The 12,236-nt window shown below is 49.5% G+C and overlaps 1 protein-coding gene across 1 annotated transcript in view; it reads left to right on the plus strand.

Annotated features, from left to right (window-relative positions):
- Positions 1–10,265: 10,265 nt before the first annotated feature.
- Positions 10,266–12,236, plus strand: part of LOC116990201 (complement C3-like) — a 63,095-nt gene continuing 61,124 nt past the window's right edge. Inside the window, exons 1-2 of the mRNA XM_033047748.1 lie at positions 10,266–10,310; positions 12,042–12,154. The gene's annotated coding sequence lies outside the window, so the exon portion shown is untranslated. The remainder of the gene's footprint in view (positions 10,311–12,041; positions 12,155–12,236) is intronic.

Raw genomic sequence — 12,236 nt, forward strand, 5'->3', positions numbered from 1 at the left:
GGGCCACAGCCTTCCCATTTTCACACATCCTACTCACATTTTCCCCCTGGTGGTGATAAACATTTTCCCGTTGCATTTCCACCGATATTTCCAAAGTTATTAATCGTTGAAATTTTAAAAATAGCCATCTCCCAGACATCTTCCATCCATCTAACAGTGATGATGTCACAATGCCTCTCACAGTGCACCAATCACAATGGGCTCTCAAGCTGGCTGCCAACTGCCACAATGACATCACAATGGGACGTCGGCAACGGTAACGAGGTTTCTGCCCCTCTACCAACATCTGAAGGGGCTGCTCATCAACTTCTGTTTGCATTTTGGTCCCACGATCCTGGTGTTTGGGCACAGGGCAGGGAGTGGGGAGGGCCGATCAGGTGGGGGGGGGGGGGGGGGAACTCTCATCGCTCCTCCAACCCCCCAAACCCCCCACCCACACCCCAACCGTCCCACTGCATTGGGGGACGGGGCCCAACGGGTTCCACTTAGCAAAAGGTTTAGAGAGATACTAATCTCTCTAAACCTTTTGCTATCCATGTACCTGTCTAAATGTTTCTTAAATGTTTAGCCTAGCTTATCTTTGCTTATTTTAGCTTATCTTATATAATAATAATAATAATAATAACTTTATTTATAAAGCACTTTAAACAACTACAGTTGCCACAAAGTGCTGTACATGAGAAATCATGAACAAAAAGCTATTACAAACAATTAAAAACCATTAAAAACCGTAAAACGAAGGACTATAAAAAACACACTAAAAATTAAAAGACATTAAAAGCACTAAAAACAGGAGCAATGTCTCAGCCAGTGTCGAAAGCCAAAGAATAAAAATATGTTTTTAGGGAGGATTTGAAGATGGACAGTGAGGGGGCCTGTCTGATGTGCAGCGGCAAGGTGTTCCAGAGTGCCGGAGCAGCAACAGAAAAGGCTCTATCCCCTCTGAGCTTCCGCTTAGACCTTGGTACCTCAAGGAGCAGCTGATCAGCTGACCTGAGGCACCGGGCAGGAGCATATAGGTGGAGCAGCTCAGAGAGGTAAGGCGGGGCGAGCCCATTCAACGATTTAAAAACAAATAAAAGAATTTTGAAATGAACTCGAAAGTGCACTGTTTCAAAATGCTCCCGCTCAAGAATGGGCTTCACCTTTGCCAGCTTCCTTAGGTGAAAGAAGCTGGACTTAACCACCGCGCCTATTTGTTTGTCTAGTTTAAAATCACTGTCCATCCTAAAACCCAGGTTCAAGACGGTTGGCTTTACGGACAATGCCAGTGGACCCAAGTCAACAAAGGGAGGTTCACGGCAGCCATTGGCGCCAAACAAAATCACCTCTGTCTTCTCTTCATTAAGTCCCAGAAAGTTTAAGGCCATCCAGGACTTAATGTCCTCAAGACAAGACAGAAGTGATTTTAGAGAATAGTCTTCTTCTTTCCTGAGTGGCATATATAACTGGCTATCATCTGCATAAAAGTGAAAGGAGATGCCATGCCTTCTTAAAATTGAGCCCAGAGGAAGTAGGTATAAGGAGAAGAGCAGGGGCCCTAAAATTGAGCCCTGTGGAACCCCATATACCAAGGGAGTGGAGGAGGATTCAAAGCCAGCAAGGCTTACACGCATGGTTCTGTCTGCCAGATAGGACCTGAACCATCCCAGGGCACTGCCACGGGTTTAGTTTAGTTTAATTGTCTTTAGAAACACAGTGTGGAAACAGGCCCTTCGGCCCAACTTGCCCACACCGGCCAACATGTCCCATCTCCACTGCCTGCATTTGGCCCAGATCCCTCCAAACCTGTCGTATCCATGGACCTGTGTAACCCTTGCTTTCCCTCTCTCTCCATCCCACCCGCTTCCGAGACCAGTCTGGCTGTCTCCGATTAGATTTTATCTCAGTTTGCTTTGTTGTCACCTTCTCCCAGCTAACAATGATCCATTCTACATTTTCCTTGATCTCCATCCCCTTTGCCCTGTTTTCACACCTCACACTTCCTTATCTACGTATCTCCCTCTCCCCTGACATCATTCTGAAGAAGGGTCTCGGCCGGCTAGTCACTAGTTACTGGTTACCAGGTTACCAGCGAACCGCCCCATCCTCCCTCCCTCCCTCCCTCCCTCCCATGACCATGGCAACTCCCTCTGTGTACAGTCTGTTGTTTTAGCAACACTTTTCGCTGACTGAACCAGTCTGAAGAAGGGTCTCGACCCGAAACGTCACCCATTCCTTCTCGCTGCCTGTCCCGCTGAGTTACTCCAGCAATTTGTGATCATCTGTCTAACTGTTTCTTAAATGCAGGAATAGTCCCTGCCTCAACCACCTCTGGCAGCTTGTTCCATACACCTGTGTGAAAAAGTTACCCCTCAGATTCCTATTAAATCTTTTCCCCCTTCACCTTAAACCCATGTCCTCTGGTCCTCGATTCCCCTACTCTGGGAAAAGACTCTACCCAATCTAGTCCTCTCATGATTTCATACAAGATCACTCCTCATCCTCCTGCGCTCCAAGGAATAGAGACCCAGCCTGCTCAACCTTTCCCTATAACTCACACCCTCTAGTCCTGGCAACATCCTCGTGAATCTTCTCTGAACCCTTTCCAGCTTGACAACATCTTTCCTATAACACGGTGCCCAGAACTGAACACAATACTCTGAATGCAGCCTCACCAACCAACGTCTTATACAACTGCAACATGACCTCCTGACTTGTATACACAACACTCTGGCTGATGAAGGCCAACGTGACCCAAACAGAGAGTCAGCTCGGAGATGAGACACTCACCACCACACATTGCTCTCACTCCACGGATGACTCAGGTCAGTATCGACAGTGAAGTCCTGGATCGACTACAAGCGGGAATTCCCCAGTCTGTGCCTCTGGTGCTGTGAGGCACAAGACTCGTCACCCCCTGATTTTGAGCGAGCGAGAAGGATTTTAAAGGCGGGCGGGATAGAATAGAGGGGAGGAGCTCCCACCGCCAGATGTGTCGATGTTTTTATCGGCCATTCTTAAAGGGGCAGAGGCCCCAAAAGTCACTTGTGGCCAAAGCTGAAACATCAACACCAGAGGAGGTGACGTTGAGGCAGAAACTCAAAGACAATTCTGAAGAAGGGTTTCGGCCCGAAACGTTGCCTATTTCCTTCGCTCCATAGATGCTGCTGCACCCGCTGAGTTTCTCCAGCTTTTTTTGTGTAACTCAAAGACAATGTTAGGCAGCATTCTGACTAAAGCTGGGATTTCTTTAGCCAGAGGGTGGTGAATCTGTGGAACTCATTGCCACAGAGGGCCGTGGGAGGCCACAAGTCAGTGGATGTTTTTAAGGCAGAGATAGATAGATTCTTGATTAGTGCGGGTGTCAAGGGTTATGGGGAGAAGGCAGGAGAATGGGGTTAGATAGATCAGCCATGATTGAATGGTGGAGCAAACTCGATGGGCCGAATGGCCTAATTCTACTCCTATAACGTAATTAATCGAGGATTGTGTTTATGTGTGTCAGTAATATCACAAATTAGTTTAGTTTAGTTCACATCCTTACTGTTACACCTTGGCAGGACAAATCAAAATAGGACGTACATGGTAAATGGTAGGGAATTGAAGAATACAATTGAACAGAGGGATCTGGGAATAACTATGTTCCTTGAAGGTGGAATCTCATATAGATAGGGTGGTAAAGAAAGCTTTTGGTATGCTAGCCTTTATAAATCAGAGCATTGAGTATAGAAGCTGGGATGTAATGTTAAAATTGTACAAGGCATTGGTGAGACCAATTCTGGAGTATGGTGTACAATTTTGGTCGCCCAATTATAGGAAGGATGTCAACAAAATAGAGAGAGTACAGAGGAGATTTACTAGAATGTTGCCTGGGTTTCAACAACTAAGTTACAGAGAAAGGTTGAATAAGTTAGGGCTTTATTCTCTGGAGCGCAGAAGGTTAAGGGGGGACTTGATAGAGGTCTTTAAAATGATGAGAGGGATAGACAGAGTTGATGTGGATCAGCTTTTCCCTTTGAGAATAGGGAAGATTCAAACAAGAGGACATGACTTCAGAATTAAGGGACAGAAGTTTAGGGGTAACATGTGGGGGAACTTCTTTACTAAGAGAGTGGTAGTGGTGTGGAATGAGCTTCCAGTGGAAGTGGTGGAGGCAGGTTCGTTGGTATCATTTAAAAATAAATTGGATAGGCATATGGATGAGAAGGGAATGGAGGGTTATGGTATGAGTGCAGGCAGGTGGGACTAAGGGAAAAAAGTTGTTCGGCACGGACTTGTAGGGCCGAGATGGCCTGTTTCCGTGCTGTAATTGTTATATGTAATGTAATTACCAGGGTGGCATGGTGGCGCAGCGGTAGAGTTGCTGCCTCACAGCGCCAGAGACCCCGGTTCGTTTCTGACTACGGGTGCTGTCTGTACGGAGTTTGCACGTTCTCCCCGTGACCTGCGCGGGTTTTCTCCGAGATCTTCGGTTTCCTCCCACACTCCAAAGACGTGCAGGTTTATCTGCTAATTGGCTTGGTGTAAATGTAAATTGTCCCTAGTGTGTGTAGGATAGTGTTAGTGTGCGGGGATCGCTGGTCGGTGCAAACTCGGTGGGCCGAAGGGCCTGTTTCTGCGCTGTATCTCTAAACTAGACTAATAAAACGATATTATACTTCAACTAGGACAATACATTTTTATCACTCCATGGGGGAACATCGGCTTGTAGATAACATTTAATCTCACATTTGGAGTTGACCAGGATGCTCGTTTCCTCAGTCTTCATCACACCTTCTCCCTGAGTGGACAAGAGATGAGATAGTTTACAATTTCACCTTCACAAGTTCATGTCAAGGGATATTGGCCAAGCGCTGGCAAGTGGGACTAGTGTAGCTGGGACATGTTGGCCTAGGGATGCCAACTTCCTCACTCCCAAATAAGGGACAAAAGGTCAAAATACGGGACAAATTCCCCACGGCAATTCGTTGACCGACTGGGCCGTGGCTGGGTGAATGATGAGTTGGCCCCGGGTGCTGGACTGCACACAAAGCCCAGCCGGCGGGCCAGCTGTGAGGAGTTTTGGCCCGGGGGCCGAGCGCAAAGTCCGGCGCTCCCGTCCAACTCATGAACCGATGATCGGCCACGAGAAGGAGGGGTGGTGGTGGTGTCGGCGGTAAGCGAAGGTCGGAAGGCCCGACGGGGCCACGGGCGAGGAGCTGCTGCTGCTGCTGCTGCACTCCATGGGCTGCGCTACGTCGGGACGGGTGAGGCGGGTCTGGACGACCAGACAGTCCCCTCGACCCGAGTAGTAGCGGTCAAACACGGGACAAGGGCGGTCCTGTACGGGACAAACCAATTTAGCCCAATATACGGGATGTCCCGGCTAATACGGGACAGTTGGCAACCCTAGTGGGCCAGTGTGGGCAAGTTGGGCCGAAGGGCCTGTTTCCATGCTATATCACTCTATGACTCTATAACACTCCACAGAACCCTGCCTTGCACTGTATAGGTCCTCCACATGTTAGACTTCCCAAACATACAACACCTCAGTTTAGTTTAGTTGAGTTTGGTTTAGATACAGCATGGAATCAGGCCCTTCGGCCCACAATTAACTTCTCTAGCTTTGGGCTCCGTCTAAGGTGGCACAGTGGTGCTGCAGTGGAGTTCCTGCCAGAGACCCAGGTTCGATCCCGACTACGGGCGCTGTCTGTACGGAGTTTGCACGTTCTCCCCGTGACCCGCGTGGGTTTTCTCCGAGATCTCCGGTTTCCTCCCACACTCCATAGACGTGCAGGTTTGTAGGTTAATTGGCTGTGTAAATGTAAATTGTCCCTAGTGTGTGTATGATAGTGTTAGTGTGCGGGGATCGCTGGTCGGCACGGACTCGGTGGGGCCGAAGGGCCTGTTTCCGCGCTGTATCTCTTAGGACCAAAGTCACCCGGAGAAAACCCACTCGGGTCACGGGGAGAACGAGCAAACTCCACACAGGCAGCACCCGTGGTCAGGGTTTAGTTTAGAGATACAGCGCGGAAACAGGCCCTTCGGCCCACCGAGTCCGTGCCGACCAGTGGATCCAAGTCAGTGGATATTTTCAAGGCAGAGATAGATAGATTCTTGATCAGTACGGGTGTCAGAGGTTATGGGGAGAAGGCAGGAGGTTAGGCAGGGGTTAGGAGGGAGAGGTAGATCAGCCATGATTGAATGTCGGAGTAGACTTGATGGGCCGAATGGCCTAATTCTGCTCCTATCACTTATGACCTTATGGCCTGCCCAACCGATCAAGATCCTGCTGCAATTTTTGACAACCATCTTCACTATCTACCCACTTAAAAGTCACCTGCAAACTTGCAAATCGAAACTTGCTAATTGAGTGTGAAGAAGGGTCTCGACCCGAAACGTCACCCTTTCATTCTCTCCAGAGATGCTGCCTGTCCCGCTGAGTTACTCCAGCGTTTTGTGTCTATCTTTGGTATAGAAACATAGAAACATAGACAATAGGTGCAGGAGTAGGCCATTCGGCCCTTCGAGCCTGCACCGCCATTCAATATGATCATGGCTGATCATCCAACTCAGTATCCTGTACCTGCCTTCTCTCCATGCCCTCTGATCCCCTTAGCCACAAGGGCCACATCTAACTCCCTCTTAAATATAGCCAATTAACTGGCCTCGACTACCCTCTGTGGCAGAGAGTTCCAGAGATTCACCACTCTCTGTGTGAAAAAAGTTCTTCTCGATTTTAAAGGATTTCCCCCTTATCCTTAAGCTGTGACCCCTTGTCCTGGACTTCCCCAACATCGGGAGCAATCTTCCTGCATCTAGCCTGTCCAACCCCTTAAGAATTTTATAAGTTTTTATAAGACCCCCTCTCAATCTCCTAAATTCTAGAGAGTATAAACCAAGTCTATCCAGTGTTTCTTCATAAGACAGTCCTGACATCCCAGGAATCAGTCTGGTGAACCTTCTCTGCACTCCCTCTATGGCAATAATGTCCTTCCTCAGATTTGGAGACCAAAACTGCACGCAATACTCCAGGTGTGGTCTCACCAAGACCCTGTACAACTGCAGTAGAACCTCCCTGCTCCTATACTCAAATCCTTTTGCTATGAATGCTAACATACCATTCGCTTTCTTCACTGCCTGCTGCACCTGCATGCCCACTTTCAATGACTGGTGTACCATGACACCCAGGTCTCGCTGCATCTCCCCTTTTCCTAGTCGGCCACATCTATAAACCAGCATCTGCAGTTCCTTCCTGCAACAACTTGCAAATCGTGCCTTGTATGGTGTAATATGATTACAGGGGAAAGTACCTGGGGAGGGGATGGGCTGGGTACTGGAGTTGTTTCCACTTTGTCATTCAACGCATAGGCAATGAACACAGTGAAGAATGTCACCCCCATCTGGTGGGTGAAGGTGGAACTGCAGCTTACATCTCTCCCCTCTCACCTGAGGCCTGTGTTTACGGTTTAGCTTCAATGATGGAAGGCACTGCAGAAGCTGGTTTATAGAAGATAAACTGAAGATAGACACAAAAAGCTGGAGCAAGGCAGCGCAGTCTGAAGAAGGGTGTCGAAGGGTCTCTGCCATAGAGGGAGTACAGAGAAGGTTCACCAGACTGATTCCCGGGATGGCAGGACTTCCATATGAAGAAAGACTGGATAGACTTGGTTTATACTCGCTAGAATTTAGAAGATTGAGGGGGGATCTTATAGAAACGTACAAAATTCTTAAGGGGTTGGACAGGCTAGATGCAGGAAGATTGTTCCAGATGTTGGGGAAGTCCAGAACAAGGGGTCACACAGTTTAAGGATAAGGGGGAAATCTTTTAGGACCGAGATGAGGAAAACATTTTTTACACAGAGAGTGGTGAATCTGTGGAATTCTCTGCCACAGAAGGTAGTTGCGGCCACAGTTCATTGGCTATATTTAAGAGGGAGTTAGATGTGGCCCTTGTGGCTAAAGGGATCAGGGGGTATGGAGACAAGGCAGGTACAGGATACTGAGTTGGATGATCAGCCATGATCATATTGAATGGCGGTGCAGGCTCGAAGGGCCGAATGGCCTACTCCTGCACCTATTTTCTATGTTTCTATGTTTCTATGACCCGAAACGTCACCCATCCCTTCTCTCCAGAGATGCTGCCTGTCCCGCTGAGTTACTCCAGCATTTTGTGTCTCTCTTCCCTCTAGTTTTAGCATGGGAAGGAACTGGTTTACACCGAAAATAGACACAAAATGCTGGAGTAACTCAGCGGGACAGGCAGCATCTCTGGAGAGAAGGAATGGGTAACGTTTCGGGTCGAGACCCTTCTTCAGACTGAGAGTCAGGGGAGAGGGAAACGAGGGATATAGAACAAATGAATGAAAGATACGCAAAAAAGTAATGATGATAAGGGAAACAGGACATTGTTTGCGGTGGGCTCGGTGAAAATGAGTCACAGACAATGAGACTCAACAAGACGACTTTGAAGCTGATACGACTTGGATTGGGGAGGGGATGGAGAGAGAGGGAAAGCAAGGGTTACTTGAAGTTAGAGAAGTCAATGTTCATACCGCTGGGGTGTAAGCAGCCCAAGTGAAATATGAGGTGCTGTTCCTCCAATTAGCGCTGGGCCTAAGTTTTTAGTTTCAGTTTTTAGAATCTTCTGCTCTGGGGGAAAAACACTGTGAGTGTTCACATTATCCATGCACCTCGTGAACTTGTGCACTTAAATAGAATCATTCCTCAGACTCCTACGCTCCAAAGAAAAAATTCCCAGCTTGTATTTGGATCCTGGAATGAAAAACCAAAGGGCATCGTTTACTTTAGTTTAGTTTAGTTTAGAGATACAGCGCAGAAACAGGCCCTTCGGCCCACCGGGTCCGTGCGGACCAGCGATCCCCGCACACTAACACCATCCTACACACACTAGGGACATTTACATTTACACCAAGCCAATTAACCTACAAACCTGCACGTCTTTGGAGTGTGGGAGTAATCCGAAGATCTCGGAGAAAACCCACGCAGGTCACGGGGAGAACGTGCAAACTCCGTACAGACAGCACCCGTGGTCGGGATCGAACCCGGGACCACGGCGCTGCAAACGCTGTAAGACAGCAACTCTACCGCTGCGCCACCGTGACTGCTCATAGGTTTAAGGTGAGGGGGGGGGGGGGAGGGGGGAAGATTTAATAGGAACCTGAGGGGCAACTTTTTCACACAAAGGGTGGTGGGTGTATGGAACGAGCTGCCAGAGGAGGTAGTTGAGGCTGGGGCTATCCCAACGTTTAAGAAGCAGTCAGACAGGTACATGGATAGGACAGGTTTGGAGGGATATGGACCAAACGCGGGCAGGTGGGACTGGTGTAGATGGGACATGTTGGCCGGTGTGGGCAAGTTGGGCCGAAGGGCCTGTTTCCACACTGTATCACCCTATGACTAGTGTAGATGGGACATGTGGGCCAGTGTGGGCAAGTTGGGCCGAAGGGCCTGTTTCCACACTGTATCACTCTATGACTAGTGTAGCTGGGACATGTTGGCCAGTGTGGGCAAGTTGGGCTGAAGGGCCTGTTTCCACACTGTATCACTCTATGACTAGTGTAGCTGGGACATGTTGGCCGGTGTGGGCAAGTTGGGCCGAAGGGCCTGTTTCCACACTGTATCACTCTATGACTAGTGTAGCTGGGACATGTTGGCCAGTGTGGGCAAGTTGGGCCGAAGGGCCTGTTTCCACACTGTATCACTCTATGACTAGTGTAGCTGGGACATGTTGGCCAGTGTGGGCAAGTTGGGCCGAAGGGCCTGTTTCCACACTGTATCACTCTATGACCAGTGTAGCTGGGACATGTGGGCCAGTGTGGGCAAGTCGGGCCGAAGGGCCTGTTTCCACACTGTATCAATCTATGTCTCAATTTGTTCTACATCTCTCTGCACCACCGCTTCCCTCTCTCCTGACTCTCAGCCTGAAGAAGGGTCTCGACCCGAGACGTCACCCATTCCTTCTCTCCAGAGATGCTGCCTGTCCCGCTGAGTTATTCCGGCTTTCTTCGTCTTTTAACCAGTTGCTTCCCACACGTTCAGTTCAGAAACCTGATGGTTGTCGGAATAGCCGCTGTTCCTGAATGCTGGTGTTTCTGGTGGCGGGACTTCAGGCTTGTGTACCTCCTGCCTGTTAGTCAGGACCAGAGGGGTTAAGCAGCATTGGGACATGGGTCTGGTGGGGTGATTAATGAGTAACTCAGGCCAGCACTGTACCCACAGCTCACAGGCACTGAGTCAGTGCGGGAGGAAGTCATTGCGAGATGGGTCTCCTTATAATTCTCCTCCTCACTTGCTTCTCTGCTGCTGCTGAGCAGAATCCTTCGTAAGTACCCTTCTCCGACGAACAGCCCTAAGTCTTAATGTGTAAACAAGAACTGCAGATGCTGGTTTAAATCGAAGGTAGACACAAAATGCTGGAGTAACTCAGCGGGACGGGCAGCATCTCTGGAGAGAAGGAACGGGTGACGTTTCGGGTCGAGACCCTTCTTCGGACTGATGTCGGGGGAGGGGGAGGGACAGAGATAGAATGTAGTCGGAGACAGTAAGACTGGTGGGAGAACTGGGAAGGGGGAGGGGATGGAGAGGGAGAGAGAGAGAAAGCGAGAATAGAGTTGCCGACTTACAGCGAATGGGGCGCCAGAGACCCGGGTTCGATCCCGACTACGGGTGCTGTCTGTGTGGAGTTTGCACGTTCTCCCCGCGACCCGCGCGTGTTTTCTCCGGGAACTCCGGTTTCCTCCCACACTCCAAAGGGTTTGTAGGTCAATTGGCATTGGTGTGTGTGTAAACTGTCCCTAGTGTGTGTGTGGGATAGTGCTAGTGTGCGGGGATCGCTGGTCGGCACGGACTCGGTGGGCCGAAGGGCCTGGTTCACTGCTGTATCCTGCTGTATCCCATTCCTTCTCTCCGGAGACACTGCCTGGCCCGCTGAGTTATTCCAGCATTTTGTGCCTTCGTTTAGTTGAGAGATACAGCGCGGAAACAGGCCCTTCGGCCCACCGGGTCCGTGCCGACCAGCGATCCCCACACACTAACACTATCCTACACACACTAGGGACAATTTACACACACACACCAAGCCAATGGACCTCCGGAGATCCCGGAGAAACCACGCGCGGGTCACGAGGAGATTGTGCAAACTCTGTACAGACAGGATTTGAGTATAGGAGCAGGGAGGTTCTACTGCAGTTGTACAGGGTCTTAGTGAGACCACACCTGGAGTATCGCGTACAGTTTTGGTCTCCTAATCTGAGGAAAGACATTCTTGCCAGTCTGGTGTACAGAGAAGGTTCACCAGACTGATTCCTGGGATGGCAGGACTTTCATATGAAGAAAGACTGGATAGACTCGGCTTGTACTCGCTAGAATTTAGAAGATTGAGGGGGGATCTTATAGAAACTTACAACATTCTTAAGTGTTTAAGAAGGAACTGCAGATGCTGGAAAATCGAAGGTACACAAAAAAGCTGGAGAAACTCAGCGGGTGCAGCAGCATCTATGGAGCGAAGGAAATAGGCAACGTTTCGGGCCGAAACCCTTTTTCAGAATTAACAAAATTCTTAAGGGGTTGGACAGGCTAGATGCAGGAAGATTGTTCCCGATGTTGGGGAAGTCCAGAACAAGGGGTCACACAGTTTAAGGATAAGGGGGAAATCTTTTAGGACCGAGATGAGGAAAACATTTTTCACACAGAGAGTGGTGAATCTGTGGAATTCTCTGCCACAGAGGGTAGTCGAGGCCACACAGTTCATTGGCTATATTTAAGAGGGAGTTAGATGTGGCCCTTGTGGCTAAAGGGATCAGGGGGTATGGAGAGAAGGCAGGGATGGGATACTGAGTTGGATGATCAGCCATGATCATATTGAATGGCGAATGGTGCAGGCTCGAAGGGCCGAATGGCCTACTCCTGCAGCTATTTTCTATGTTTCTATGTTTCTATGACAGCGCCCGTAGTCGGGATCGAAGCCCGCTGCAAGCACCACAGGAAGGCAGCAACTCTACCGCTGCGCCACCGTGCCGACGTATAAGACAATAAAACACTGCTGACTCCTTCCACAGGTTTCTGATCACCGCTCCCAGTGAGGTCCACGTTGGCCGGAACGAGACCATCACCGTCCAGGTCTTCGACTCTTCTTCCGATGTTTGGGTCGCCGTGTACTTTGAGGAGCAGACGGAGAAGGTAACAATAGTCATGTGTCGGAAAGGAACCTTCCGCAGAGCTGAACACCTCCGCTCAGTCAGCCTGGACCTACC

This window comes from Amblyraja radiata, chromosome 30, assembly GCF_010909765.2.
Source record: "Amblyraja radiata isolate CabotCenter1 chromosome 30, sAmbRad1.1.pri, whole genome shotgun sequence".
In the NCBI taxonomy this organism is placed as follows: domain Eukaryota; kingdom Metazoa; phylum Chordata; class Chondrichthyes; order Rajiformes; family Rajidae; genus Amblyraja; species Amblyraja radiata.